Raw genomic sequence first — 15,161 nt, 5'->3', positions numbered from 1 at the left:
GAAAACAGAGATTTACCAGCAGATACCTCGTGGTCCCTTGTGGAGCCAAAGATCTGCTCAATTGAAGCTGTGAGTGCCTATATTACAAAAAAATAATTCCTTTGGATATAGAGAGAATGAAAGCAAGGTCGTGTTGGTGAGGATCACTGAGATGGGAGCTGAAGGATCTCAGTATCAGGATGTTGCATCAGAGCTCCATACACTGAGGCTGCTTCACTCTGTGGCTGCCCTGCTGGTTTGTGTTGATGGAGCTTCTCTTCCTCGCTGGCATTTAACAGCCACATCCCCAGAGAATGACATTTCAGAGCCTGATTAAAATCATTGTCTTTCATGGCAGAGAAAGTTTGTTCTTCAAAGTAAAGAAGATAAAAAAAAAAATGCTGTTGCAAACAGTGCTGAAAACCAGATGAATAAAAACAACCAAAAAAGGGTTTAATTCCATTATTTTCAATTAGCTCTTTGATTTAAGTCATTTGCACTTGTTGCTTGTTTTACATCTCTTATTGTCCAGCATTTTATTTCACACATCTAACAGTATTAAATCAAACTGTTTTCTAGTCTTTGCCTTCTTTTGAAGCCTCTTGAAAGTCAAAGGCAGATATTAAAAACAAACTTTCATCTCTCTGCAGGTTATTTGTAATCAGACCTTTCTCATCAAGGGCTCATTTCATATGTGTTTGGGATCTGGGAATTATTAAAAATGCCAATCCATCTTTTGAAAAATATTGCCCAGGCTTCAGTGTTTTGAAACTTCAGCATCATGTGTGAATTCATCAGCAGCAGTGGAGACTTGGTGCTCCTGGTTGTGGGTACTCACATGTAGTAATGGCTCAGAAAGTCTACACAGGATCCTACTTCATGTTGCAAACTCCTGTGTATTGACCCTTGGTGGTGAGGTCAATGGCTGGTGGTTTTAATAATAAATTATAAAACAATTTATTATTAAAGGGACAGTGTTGCTTCCCTGTTGCAAATTCACAAATCTCAATGTGTATTTTGGAGAAGCCCATCACAGTCCCACACCTAATTTCTCAATCAAGATTGGGATTCACATCTTACAAATAAGAAAGTTTCCAGTGTGGTGTTAAAATTTTCCAGCTTTAAAAATTGCACAGTAGAGTCAATTCTCCATCCCAAGATGGAGACCCATCCCTGCTGGGCTCCAAGGCAGGGAGAAGGTCAGGCAGGAACTTTTTCTTTGATGGAGGCATCCAAAAATTGGAGGTGAAGCTGGCTGGGAGCAGGCAGGGGAGGAGCTTTTCTCCTGGCGGGTGTCTCTCAGGAGGAGTTGTCCCAGAGGTGGGTGGACATCCCCGAACAAAGGAGAAACCTTTCAAAGCAGAGCCATCTTTATCTCAAAGGCAGCATTCCCTCTTTGATCTCAAGATGAATCAGGCTGGCTTTGTGCTCCTCAGCTCCTCCTCAAATAGCACCTTTCTCCAGATAGGAAAAGCCTGAATAGATGTAAGGCTTGCGTGGTTTAAGAATCGCTTTTCCCTTCCGAGAGCAGAATTGGGTGTTTCACACCCAATGTGGAGGTGGGCATGTGGGAAGGAACCCTCACATGCCCACCTCCAGACCTTGTAATTCACCCAGTTCCTGCAATTGAATTTTTGCAGGTGTTTTTTTGCCATGATGGGAGGAACTGGACCCATCAGAGGATGGGGACACTTGGTGTGCTCTTGCAGTGGGTTTGCCAAATTTAATTCCACCACGAGCAACACATTGGTGTCACCTTCTTCCAAGACATCCCTGGTCCTTCTGTTCCATTTCTGCTCCATCCATAAAAGGGCCCTGATTAAAAACGTGGCCTCTTGTTTGATGAACCAGGAATCCATACATCCTGTAATTTTCCTTCCTTCATCCTCTTTCCCTGAGTTTCTCTGTCATATTCAGTAAAGTCTCTTTTATTGAACATCTGTTTGGTGCATAGCAAGCTTATCCGAACTCGGCAGGAAAGCACCTTTACTCCAAAATAAATTAAAACAATGTATGTGCCTCTGGCCAATGGATCATTGGATGGGAGTCATGAATGTACATTTGTGGATATTTGATGGGAAGTTTATCATTTAAATGATGAAAATACAGTACTTCAACATATGGATCATTCTGAGCTGCTCTCTTTCCTTTCCAGTTGAAGAATCATTGTGCATTTAGAGGAATTAGACAAAATTAAGAATTTAAACTGGTCTGCTTGTAAAAGCTATTACCAAAGAGTGGAAATGCAAAAGCAAATGCAGGGGTGGAGTCTGACTCTGAGATATACATGGATTAAGCTGGTTTAGTTTTAGGTGGTGCAAACAAAGAGCAAAACATATTAAATTAGCAAAGAGGGAATTAAAAAGTGAATTAAAGACTTAAAATAGAAATTAAACTACATAAAACCCCTCTGCAAGGATGGTAGTGATCAAATAAAGCTGGGAAATCAAAATTTTTGTCTTCTCTGCTGTTTTAACCTGATTAACAAGATGAGTCCAGTGTGGTGGTCTGCAGTAGACCTTTCCTACAGCTCTGAAATTGTTTTTTCCCCTTTTCATACAATATCTATGATAATTTCCATAATGAGAAATGTTTTCTGCCCTGGAGAGTTGTGATAGCAGGGGAGTCCTTCCCCTGCTCTCAAAACCATCTCCTAATTCCTGAGGCAATTGAACAGCAGAAAAACTCTTAACACAATTATCAGGAAATAAAATCAAGAATGCTGAACTCCAAAAGGAGCCTTGGAGTAATCAAGGCATTCAAGATGATGCTGCAGTTTGATTCCCAGCTATTAAGACACCTTTTGGTGTTTGAAAGTGTGAAAAAGATCTCCACATCTGTCCAGTTCATGCCACTGTGCAGTGTGACCTTGACACACCAAACCCATCCTACAAAATGAGTTTTAAAGCAGACACAACTAAAATTCCTCTGAGACTACAATATGTTTTCTTGCCTGAATTTTCTGCTGTCCACGCTGTACAGACATTGAATCCTGACTGAAACTGTTCAATAAAATGTACTTTCTTTTCAGATTTTGTTTGCCAGTATTTCTCACAGAAAGCTTTGAGATTTCTCAACTACATTTTACAGCTACTTTTAAACCAGAAATTATCACCTTGTGTTCAATTAGTGAACTCAGTCCATTTAAGAAGCAAGAGCATGTGTAGTAAAGTATAAATAAATACTGATATATAAAAGTGTAAGTTCAACTGCTGCCATGGAAAGAGAGGTCACAGTACAACAGGCTCAGAAAATCACACAGGAATGGATTAATGGCAAAAGCCAATATCAGAAATAGACACGAAAAATAGGCTGTATTGCATTTCTCCACCTAATGTGCAATAATGTCTAAAAGCCAGTATGCCAAGTAAGGTTTTTGCTATTTTTATACACCCACTTCAGCCCAGTTCCCCTCTCCATGCTTGGCCAGCCCAGCGGGATGGATGCCCATGGCTGTGGGAAGAAGAGCTGGGAATGCCAGCCCTTCCATCCTGGTGGAGATTTCAATGACTCCTGTTGGTATTTTTGCAGTAAACCAAGAGTTTTCCCTGCCAAAGCAGGACAACCTCAGGGCACATTGCATTGATGTTTCACTGCAGATTTGTGCTTGGCCCTGGACTGTGGAAAGCTGCCTCTCTGGCAGGGCTTTTCCATGGGGTTTGTTGTCAGAGGCATGGAAGAGCTGCTACCAGTCTTTTAAAGAAGACCTTGCCTGAGAGTCTGTAATCACTTGCCAGAGCAATCTCACCTCCAAGGGGCAGACACTTAACAATCTATTATGTCCTAATTAAGTTTGGCCGTGTTTACACTGCTTGATGATGATGCATAAAGATTAATTTACCTTTCCAGCCCTGCTGCCAGAACGTTCTGCCATAGAACCCCATTAAAAATGGAAATAGCAGTGAAGTCTCCAATTATTTTATATCACCTTAAGTCTACCAGAATTCATCATTTTATGTGCTGTTACTTTAATTTATTGGCTTATCATCTATTGAGGTAGTAGCAGTTATTACAAGTCATTCTATATATATTTTAAATGTGGTGGTATCATTTCCTATGGACAAACAACCCTTATTTACAGTTTGTCAATTTAAGGAGGCCAAAGAAAGCAATTTAATTGCTTTTGAATAAAAAAATCTTACAGAGCCACAACTAAAATTGGGTTCCTCTGACTGTCATTGGAGTTTAGAATTAAACAAGCCTGAGCTCTTCAGTGTGACCCTGATGAAATTAAGTGCAATCAGGATGAAGGCAGAACCACAATTATACAGGTTGAGCTTTACACTTTGATTTTCTTGAAATATTGATTAGGGATGTGAATATGAATTAAAGATCTTGGCTCTGTTTCAGCAGAGGACTGAAATTTGCAATGAGATCTTGAGCGCATTCATTTTTTCCTCACTTTGACAGGTTCTGAAGTTTGCAAATCGTGCATTGGGTCAGTTGTTCACCCAGGAGCTGTGGCCAGGAAAGGTGATGGTCACACCATGTTGCCAGGGGCTCCTGATGGAAGAAGTGCTGTTCCAGAGGAATCCTTCAGCCTGGAGCACTAGAAGTTCACCTTGCTGCAATGACACAGCTGGAAAGGTGTTACTTGTGTTTGAATTTTCTGAATAGTGGAAGAAACTCCTCATGGCAGAGGCTGTCCCTTCCTCCCATGGGGTCTGGAGTTTTTTTGTTTGTGGTCTGGGACATCTCATCAAGGTCTGGCAGGGCTTAGCTTGAAAAGGAAGGATGGAGGCTGAGGATCTTTTTCACCATCCCAACAGGAGCAGGATTTTCTCCCTTATATCCAATTTTCTAAAGTTGCCAGAAGCACCTTCAAAATTCCTTGAGATAAAGAGGCACTGCCAAGCCTGGTACCACAGCCCTGCCCCCTAAGTGATAGTGATGAACATTCCCAGGAGTCATGGTCACCAGAGCTGTGCCAGACCTTCAGAGGGATTAAATCAAGGATAAGAATCCTTAGGAAAAAGGAGCATAATTAGCTCATAAACATTATTTCTTAGTGGTTATTCCCTTCCACTCTCATCCTCCATGACAGCACTTGTGCTTCCTCCTCCTGTGACTTCCTACACATCATTCATGGGATGCTTTACTTATTTTTACTGAGTTGCCCCCCTTTTTCAGCCCAGTGATGCCAGAGGAGATTTCAGAGCAGGTCAGGTTATTTAACAAGCAAACACCCTAACAAACAGCCCGTGTTTCCACACATCCTTGCTGGTTTATGGGGTCATGCACAGCAGTACATGGCCAATAAACCTTTTGACCATTTGTCACAGGTTTTATGAGCCATGCTTGGCTGGCTCAGATGCACCTTCCCAGGGCCTGGAGAGCCACAGGCATCATTTATCCCAACATGGGCAGCACCCAGCACCTCACCACAAGCTGGAAACCATGCAAGGCACCTCTTTGTACCCAATCCTTGCCTTTTTCCCCCAATAAATTAAAGTCTTGGCTGCCCATTGAGTGTGAGAAGAAACCCAGAGCTTGGGGGCCATGGGATGGAAATCTGCCTGATCCCAAGCTCCTGTAGGTAAATATTGGTGGGGTCATCCCAGCCCATATCTGTTTGCACCCTCCTGCAAGGGGTGGGCTCATGGTGCCCCATCCCTGCCCAGTGATTACAGCTGGGACCTGCCACTGCATAACGAGTGGGGCAATGGAGGAAATACGAAAGACCATCCATGCTATGCACAGTGGGAAATAAATCCAAGGTGAAACAGTAAATCTCCAAGGAGTTACAGAAATCCAGATAGATATCCTGGTGGAGGTGCATTTATTGTGAAGTGCTACAAGGTTTTTCTCTTATCTCTAATTTTATAGATCTGTGCAGCTGCAGCAGTCCTTGGATAGGGCACATATTTGAAAATACTATAAATTTCACCTCCTATTTATTTCAGACTCATTGGCACTCTCTGTCTTTACTATCTCCTGGTATTTTATGCCTCAGTACTTGGAGAAAAAATGCTTTGTTTGCACTAGATGTAATATGGAAACTCTCTCTGACATTTAAACTTTAGTATCAGTTTGCCTACAGTGTTAATATCACTGAAACTGCTTATAAGGATTAAATTGCCTACAGTATATAATGCCAAAATATGAACACAGCACATTTACTGATTTAAACCCTTGAAAGAATTATTACCATTAAAATATTTAAGGTCACCTTTACAAATGCAATAAATCAGGAGGATGTCAAACAGAGAGTGTTTAAAGCTCCCGGTCTGGAGTAGCCCAGTGGGAAAATGATGGTTGATTCATTGTTGTGTGCAGACAGGGATTTGGGCTTTGTCACATCCTTTTGGGGCTCACACCTTTTTGGGGTGCAGCCTGGGGGCTCAGAGCCCTCTGCGTGTGGAGGACCAAGGGGACACAGCTGTTCCCACCCAAATTCTGCCACTCTTGCACCAACTCCCAGCCTGGTTCCACCAGCTCTGGAGGTCTCACAGGAGGAAGGAGCAGCAAAACCTCATTTCTGTCATTAAAGCCAGACACAGCAGCTCATGTGCCCTCGGGAGGCAGAACTGATGAGTAAGAAGATGCCATTTTCATGCAGTCACTTTTCTGCACAGAACAGCCTATTCATGCTACGGGTCCAGTTCTGCAAAAACCCTTATTGAGGTCAACACAATTTACTGATAATTGAAGTCAGAGGAAAGTTTTACTTCAGTGGGAACTGGCAAATCAAGCCTATCAGACAATTTAAAAAAAAAAAATCATCCTTCATTATGCTTTCATCTTAAATATTAGGATTCAGCAAATTTCCCGAGAACAACCACTGTGTAAAACTTTAATCTTTTGAGAATGGATTGGGACTGTAATTGCAAAACCCAACATCCTCCTCCTGTACCACATTCCCTCTCTCCAAATGTCAGCATTTACTAGCAAGTTATAAATGGAGGAGAAATTTGCATGTGGTTATTACTCATGCTTTCATTTGTTTCCAGGTGACTGTTTTTAATGTTTAGCACAAACCCCTTATCTACAGTGGCCCATCATAATTTGCAGCATGAGGAGACAGACTACTGTTCATCACCATTGCCTGGGAAAAGTACAGGAGGATGGATAAAATCCTACTGAAGTGGGAGGGTTTTCCCAAAGGGTCTTTCAGAGAAAGAAGAGATTTTTTTTGCTGGTGATTAGAATACACTTGATTTAGTAAAATGCTCTTAAATGAAGGAAACCTGGTGCTTCCTCAAAAACTTGGGGCTTTTTAAAAGCACATAATTTGTTTGCTGCCTCTCCAAAGAGGCTGACTTGGGGAGCACCGTTCCCACTCCCTGTTCCCAGAAACTCCAACTGCACCCGGGACAGCCAAGCAACAACACTTGTGCCTTTCTTTACATTTTTCTCACAGAAAGAGCCTGAATTCCCTAACAAAGCACAACTAACCCTAAAGAAACGCTGCTGTCAGGGGCCAAGAAGGAGCAGCTCCCAAGCCTGAGCAGATGCTTTGCTGCAGGAGGAGAAACGGAGCCTGACCCTGGACTTTGGACTGCTCTATCCGTGAGATTTAACAGTTGGATAACACATTTGATAATTGAGTGTGTTAATATTTTGCAAGAGAGACTGACAAGCAGATTGTTGTCAAATCAAGGCTCCGTCAGGCTGCGGATATTGAAGTTGGCAGAGCCCAATAATTTACGGCTTTCTCCTTCAGCTTCTCATAATTTACTTCCCAGCCACTGAAGGGAAACCTGCAGCCAAAGAAAATTGATGGACTCTTCATGCAGACATGACACTCCTAAAACCTCAAATTGCTATTTTATACACATGGTGCAAAGAGGAATGATCAATGGGAGCTGGAAACTCCTCATTTACAGGAATCCTGGGGAAGCTGCGCCGGACCTTTCTGCTCTCCCACTTTCCTGGGACTTGCTGGTAAATTCCAAATTATTTCCACTTAGCATTTTCCTCTACTCAGTGACCTAATAATAGAGTCAGTGAAACCACTGACTCTAAGCTATTAGCTTATATTGGTACAGGGTCTTAGGCCCAAGTGGGTGATATTTTGCTAAAAACAAGACCCAAAGTCACTCCAAGTCAGCCCAACTCCTGCTGACTGTGTGATCTCACCAAAGGGAACAACCCAGCTGCTCATTTTCAAGCCCAGGTTTATGTTTGTTACTAAAGTCATGCCTTGACAAAGTTTTTGGGAGTTTCTCATTCCACATCATGAGCCCTGAAGGGTTTCCATCAGCCATACATACATGGCAGTAATTTCCTTTCCACTGCCATAATACACACCTGCAATCGTGGGAACACAAAGTTTAAAAATTTCTCCATTCCTTCCAGAGAAAATAGAAAATCAAGAATTGTTTGTATAAATAAAACCACAGAGGTTTCAAGATAAAAAATGGGATTACTGGGACATAACGACAGTCACTGAAAACAGGACAGGGCTGGGGACTGATGTTTCCCAACTGAGTAAAGTCAATTTTTGAAGTCATTATGTGCACGCTTTTTTAGAATCTGTGCACCCAAATTCATCACTGCTGTCTGCAGATTTATCTGAGCAGAAACCTACCTCAGGCTCCAAGAAACTTGGTGTTGTCAGTGGGAAGGAATCCAGGCTGGTGCAAAGGCAGCTGAGCTCTTCCCAAAGCCTCGGCAGCTGCTTGGAGAAAGGCTCAGGCAGCACCACCACGGGGAAGGGTGGGGGAACTCACTGAAACTCCACAAACACATCCAGAACCTACAGAAAAACACCACTGAGTGTATTTTCCCAAGGAAGGAAGTCCAGGGAGAGGCAGAAAAATTTGCTTCAGCAGGGAAATAAAGAGAATGAAATAAAGGCTTGGCTTTGCTCACCAGGACAAAGAGTTTTTACACCCATAAATGTGCATGGATGTGGATAAACCTGTGGATTCAGGAGGGCTACAGCACATCTCAATAACCTCAGGCTGAGGTGCCTGGCTGAACTGGGCTTTAATGTGTATTTAGGTTTGTTTATGTTGCTTGGGGTATTTGGGGTCAAGGTATTTGTATTTGTGCTCCTTCAAAACTCGTTGAAATGGGGTCTTCTACAAGTTTGCCCTATTTTAGCTCTGCTGTTCATTCACTGGATCTGTGGTAAAATTATCACTTTTTCTTGGGCCTTTTCATCCCTAGTAAAGGTGCTCTAGGATAAAAAAGCACAGCTTATGCCACAGAAGAGAAAAAACATTCTTACGGTCCAAACATGTAAGGCAGCGGAAAAATAAAGCAAAAATCACTTCTCTGAAAATGCAGAATCACCCCCAGTCTGACCTCACAACAACACACCCACTGTATGTTGTAAAAACAAAAGGAGGAGTTTGGAAATAACACAAACACACTTGGAAATAACTGATATTTAACCCCTAATTCAGCAAGCAGAATTCATTTTACTGTAATAGCCTGCACCAACAGCCAAACTGAATCTGACCAACATGAACTTATAACAATGCACATTTAAAACATATTTTTAACCATCATAGAATAGTTCTGCACAAGCCCCAAAATCACACCATGTTAATAAACACTACCCTGCATTTTTGCGATGTTTCAAATGGAATGAAATATACTTCTCCTTTTTTTTTAAGTTTCCAAAGATCAGCTGAGGTGAATCTGCTTGAAAAACATGGTAAGCTTCAGATCAAATACCACAGTTCTAAGAAATCCATTAACCATTCACATCTAAACCTCAGCTTCCACGCTTCACCCTATAATGCACATTGTTGTCAATTTTTGTCTTATTTACCCCCTGCTAATAGCTGGGCTCCATTCCAAGAAACTTAAGACAATTGTGGAGAGATGCAGATCTAACATTCTTCAAGTTGACAGCCAATAGTTCTGAGCATTTAATTCCCAAGACGGAAGAATCTCCAAATCCTGCTTTTGTAATTCACCCGGGAAAACACATCAGAGCCAAACTGTGTCTGTGCAGCCTGAGTAAAAACGTTATTGTTTGATCCAAGTTGTATCTTTCTTGGCAGATTTGTAGGGATTGATCCTGGCTGACTGGGGTGTTTTAATAGGAAGCTGAGCACTAAACTCCTGATGAATTATCATTGTATTGTAGCCATTGGCACAGCTGAGGTAAAGGTTCACCCCTTTACCCTCCTTAAACTTTAAACAGCTCTGCCAAATTCCACCAGACTTGGCATGTGTGACCTGACTAATGACTCCTCTAAACTTGGAGTCAAAAGCTTCCAGTGGGAAATGCTCCATCTTTTTTATTTGCCCCCAAGCAGCAGTGCAGGGAGAAATAAATAAATAAATAATTGTATAAATACATATGTAAATACGTAAATACATAAATAAATAAATAACATTATTCCTTTTGCTCAGGTTGGAAATTTAAGCAGCTAAACACAACTCTGAAAGTTGCACAGTGTTTCTGCGTGGATTTGATAAGGGGTTTATGCTTAAAGCAGAAAACATGAAGGGTCAAGGACCTCCCTCCTCCCTTTAAGGAGATAGTGCCAATGAACAGCCCCAAAACATTTGCTTGGATCCTCAGAGCCATGGTGCAAAAACACATCCTGGGGCTGAGCTTCAGCCAGTGGGGGACAGGTGGGTTTGCCTGAACCTCACATGGTCCTTCTGCTCATCTTGCTTCTCTCCTGGTCTGTCTAGTCCTGCGTAGCCACCTATTCTGGTATTCAATGTGATTTAAAGGGAACTATCCATCTCCCTTCCCCAGGCTGATTAGACTTATGAGTACCTAAACATTGTGGAAAATACCACCACACTATTTGCCTTTTCATTCTTCAGCCTGTTTTTAAGCAATACTCACTTTACACCCACTTGCAAATCTCCCTGTGTTTACGCCTCCAGGCTATGCTGAAGTACCAGATTTTTTTCCCTCTGTGATACAACTAAAACATGCCCTCTCTGTTCATCCATCAGCAAACCATCAGCATTTTGTGTCTCCACAGGACCCCTCTGGACCCCTGGGTGCCACCCTGGCCCAGCTGCTGCTCACAGCCAAGCAGGTTCCTCAGGATCCAGTCCAGTCAAGCTCTGAACTTTTCTACCTCACCCAGTTCAGTGTTGGGGATGCCAATAGTTTCAAGAAACCTATTTTCTCCATTTATCCAAATAACCCTACACATGTAGGAAGAGTGACTGGATTCTCCTTTAAATCCAGCTGTGAAATTTTCCTTCCTTGGCATGGCCATAGAATGATTTGATGCGGGTCAAATTTATGATGTGTAGGCAATTAATATTTTGCTTGGTATTTTCTCATACAATGCTAATTACAGTCCAGTCTTTCATCCTGGATTGGAGTTTGCTGCCATGAAGCACGAACACAGATCCATCCCAGGCCACAGCTAAAGCATCCACGGGTGGTCATACAGAAAAATAATTAATCACCCCATTCTGCAAGTGAGTCATTAACTGCTGACACAGGTTTTTGTCCAAACCCTGGGATTCTGGGACACTCCATATCAGCAGCTGGAGACTTTGACTGGCATTTTCCTTATTTCAGTATCATGAGCTGGATTAATTTTGTGTGCTTTGCTCCTTGTACAATTCAATATCTAGAGAGATTGTACAGGGCTTTTTCCTGTGTTTATGCAGGTCCACCCTTGTCTGGAACATCTGTGCAGTGCTGTTCTCATGTTTGCCAGCACAGAGGTTTAGTTTCTCCTGGAGGAGCCCCAAACTCCAGCTCCCATTCCTGTCCTACTGTAAAAATAAACTATTTGGAAAATTTACCTTAATTAGGTAAAGATTCTCCAATGAAATATTCAGGAGCCTACAAAATGCTTTGCTTTTACTGGAATCAAATGTTTTGCTTTGCCTTATACTGAAATCAAACCTTTGGTCTGGGGGAGAAGAAAATCAGGATGAATCTTTTCTAGAGCAGAATATGCCCCATCGTGTTTATCCATGAAAAATGTGCCCTTTGCAGGAGACCTTGTCTTCAACAGCTCCTGACTCCTGCTGACTGCACAGCTTGGAAAAGGGTGTACAAAAAATTAATATATTGTTGAAAAGCAGCCAGCTGGATGCCTTGGCCACCTCTGGGAATCCCTTCCTTTGATGGAAAATAAATATTTACAGTTAAATAAAACCTTGAATGATTTTGGAATAATTCTGTCAAACAGCAGTGCTACTGTACAGTGTGAAAGGACTCAAAAAACCCCAGTTGGTTCATTTTTTAACTTCAAAGTTTGATGGATACACTCTAAATCCAAGATAAAGTACATTTAGGCCAAAAGGTTTGAAAAGTGATCTCTGATCTTGGTGTGGTTCTCCATCATCAGTTCATAAAAATGCTTGGCAAGGTGTTCAGTATTTGTGGGTCTGTTCCTTTCCAGGTAACTTTATGGAGCTGATCCAGTTCCCTGTAAAATCATCAGGGAATTGGGCACCGCCTTTACTGCAAATTTTGAGAGAGAAAGGGCTGAAAGTTTCAACTGCTGCAAATCAGCTCTGTTCTGGTAAAGTCAGCATTTAGAGTCTGTTCATGGATATTTGGGATATATCAAATAAACTCTTCATTTCCTTGAGAAATTCCAGGGTTTCAGAACTAAAAGAAAATAAACCTGATTTCTGCTGAAAACCAGCATTTGCCAAAATAATTTCTAAAATCCAGTATTGCAAGGTGCAAAGATATTTAAGTACCATCAATTATGCCTTATTTTATACCATGGAAAGAATCAGCCATCTAATTGATATTAATATCTCAATCTAACAAAATACACTGTTGAAAGTGTGGTTAAATTTGCCCTTCAGCTCTAGGTATCATGGCACAAAAATGAAGAAAATTAATTTCTCTATAAACATCTCATTTAAGATCTTAAACCCCTCAATAAACCTGACAACAATGAAGAGTTTTTGGTGTCTTTCAGTAGCTCACGAGACAAAAGAGCCAATACAACATGTCCCAAGCTCACTGTGCTGAGTGAATGAGCAGGATGTCCCTTGGCTTTGGTGACAAACAGTGTAAACTTTCTGCCACCACAGTCAGATGACTCAAAGAATCAGGTGCCCCAAGAACTGCCATATCTACTATTTGTTCCCAAATCAGCTGTATCAGGACGATATTTTTATGGATCTTGCCTCCACAGCATGTTTGTGGTGGTTGGGCACCTGCTCCCATCAAAAAACCTTTGGTTCTACCAGGTCTTGATTGAAATTAGGACAGTCTTTCTCTCTCAGAGCATAATTGGTTAAATTGGAAATATTTCTTGCTGTAATAGCCAGGCTCCCCCTCCTTATCTCAGGGTAGTTCTCCTAGCAGAATCATCATTAAATAAACCATGAGAGAAAGTTAAAATTTCAGTTCCTGGAGATTTGCAGGACTTACCCATTTCTTACTGTTGGGTTAAGTCATGGAGATTTTATGGAGGAGGTTCCTGAAGAGCATTTATGGATCTCTGAAAGGTCATCACTCACAGCTTGGTGAGTGTATGGACTGTGAATTAATTGCCAGTTTGAGGAATTTGTAGAGCTCCTGCCCAAGAAGAGAACCAGGATGTGGGAATGCTGGGTATTTATGGCTGCAGGGATCTCCAGCAGGACTGGATCTACCAGGGATGCTGACCAAAGGGATGAAGTCCTGGTTGGGGTCTCTCTCCTCTCCCAACATCAGGGAATTTGTGCCTCTCTGTTGGACACTGGAGACCATCACCCCAAACACAGTGTCCATCATCCTGGTGATACCACCCAGATTAGTTCTTATTACCATGGAATATCTCCTTATTTAATGGCATTTGTTAAATACTCACCGTGGAATGTGAAAGGAACGCTGTCAACACTTGATCTGGGATGAGGAGAGCACAGCAGTCTTGGATCAGCTCTGATGTTCCCCTTGTGGCAGGGGACAGTGTGGGTGGGCATGCCTTTGTCCTCACCCTCACTCACACTTGTCACAGCTTGGTGTCACCCACGGGCTGCACAAGGGACAGGGATCAACTCACCAGCAACAACACCTGGCAGCAGAATAACAAATATTAACTGGTTTCAGCTGGTATTTTTCAGCTGCAGGAGTGAAAGGAGAGAGCTGACCACTGAGTTGTTGTGTCAACATGTGATGGCAGCAGTGCCTGTCCAGGAGAGAGCCCTGCAGGTGACAAACAGCTTTCCTGGTAAACACCAGCTGGGAATCTCTTCCACAATGCTCACGGTTTAGGTTTCTTTACATCCATCCTTATGTGCTGGCAATTTAAGCCCTCAGGGTTTTGCTGTAGTTTTTTCTCCTCAGGTGCAAGCAACCAGATTAAACACATGTAAACTCATTTAAAATTCCCATTCAGGTTAGTACATATTGCATTGTATACATGTATGTACAATATATAAGACAAATGTGAGTGCACTGGAGACAAAAGCCACTTGCAAAATCAGCGTGGAGTTCAATGGTCTCTTGCACACAAAAAAAGAAATTTCCTGAAACAACACATCTGAAATACCCTTACAGATGTTTCTCTGCATTACCAAAAAAAACCCATCCCCTGAGCTAAAATGAAAATTGATTTTGAAAAAAAAAAGCTGAAGGATATGAGTGGATCATCATAATTGGATCAACATGCTCCAAAAGCTTCAGGCTACTTCAACTTCATTTCTTAGCTGACAGCTTTCTTTTGGAATTCTTCAAACCAAACACAAATGGTTTGATTGCAATATGTGAAACATTTGACCATCATATCCTTGACAGTCAATCTGCTGCAGGGGAGATTTGATAACTGTTGTCAAATTCATAACAGCCAGTCTAATCCAGAGAACCAACAAAAAAACACAGGAGCTGCTTCCACAAAACCAGAGATGATATTAATGTAAAATGACACCATTTACAGGGAAAATATAGGAAAAGGCTGCATTGGGTCTTTTCCAAATAATGCTGCAACCACATCAACTGATCTTACTGGTTCTTAACTGGGAAATACAAATTAGAGCTGTTTAAAATCCACTTGGTTTTCTGTTCAAGTGTCACGTGAGAAATGAAAGCAGCAAGATCAAGTCCCTCAAAGTGAGCCTGCATTAATTTATGGACAGCATCGTCTGGGGAGATCAGAGCTGAATTGTTCCTCCCCAGAAAAAAGGTGTTGCAAGGTAGATGTTGGGGCAACTGGCAAATTTCCACATCTTCCAGCATTAAATGGATGAAAAAGAAATGGGAAAACCACCATAAAAAGAAAAAAAAAAGGTAATAGAATAAAATCTAATGGTACCTTCCTCTGTTTATTTCTATGCCAGGCAAAAGTGAA

At 41.8% G+C, this 15,161-nt stretch overlaps 1 long non-coding RNA gene across 2 annotated transcripts in view; it reads right to left on the bottom strand.

The window, feature by feature from the left end:
- The window catches only part of LOC139597168 (uncharacterized), a 65,613-nt gene that overhangs the window by 24,328 nt on the left and 26,124 nt on the right, over positions 1–15,161 (bottom strand). For both annotated transcript variants that reach the window (XR_011681535.1, XR_011681536.1), the window contains exon 2: positions 13,686–13,889. This is a non-coding gene — a long non-coding RNA (uncharacterized lncRNA). The remainder of the gene's footprint in view (positions 1–13,685; positions 13,890–15,161) is intronic.

This window comes from Agelaius tricolor, unplaced genomic scaffold, assembly GCF_023055355.1.
Source record: "Agelaius tricolor isolate 1412-34295 unplaced genomic scaffold, bAgeTri1.0.p SCAF_17, whole genome shotgun sequence".
Taxonomy (NCBI): domain Eukaryota; kingdom Metazoa; phylum Chordata; class Aves; order Passeriformes; family Icteridae; genus Agelaius; species Agelaius tricolor.
The sequence above is the reverse complement of the archived record's forward strand: the minus strand, read 5'-3'. Positions and strand labels throughout refer to the sequence as shown.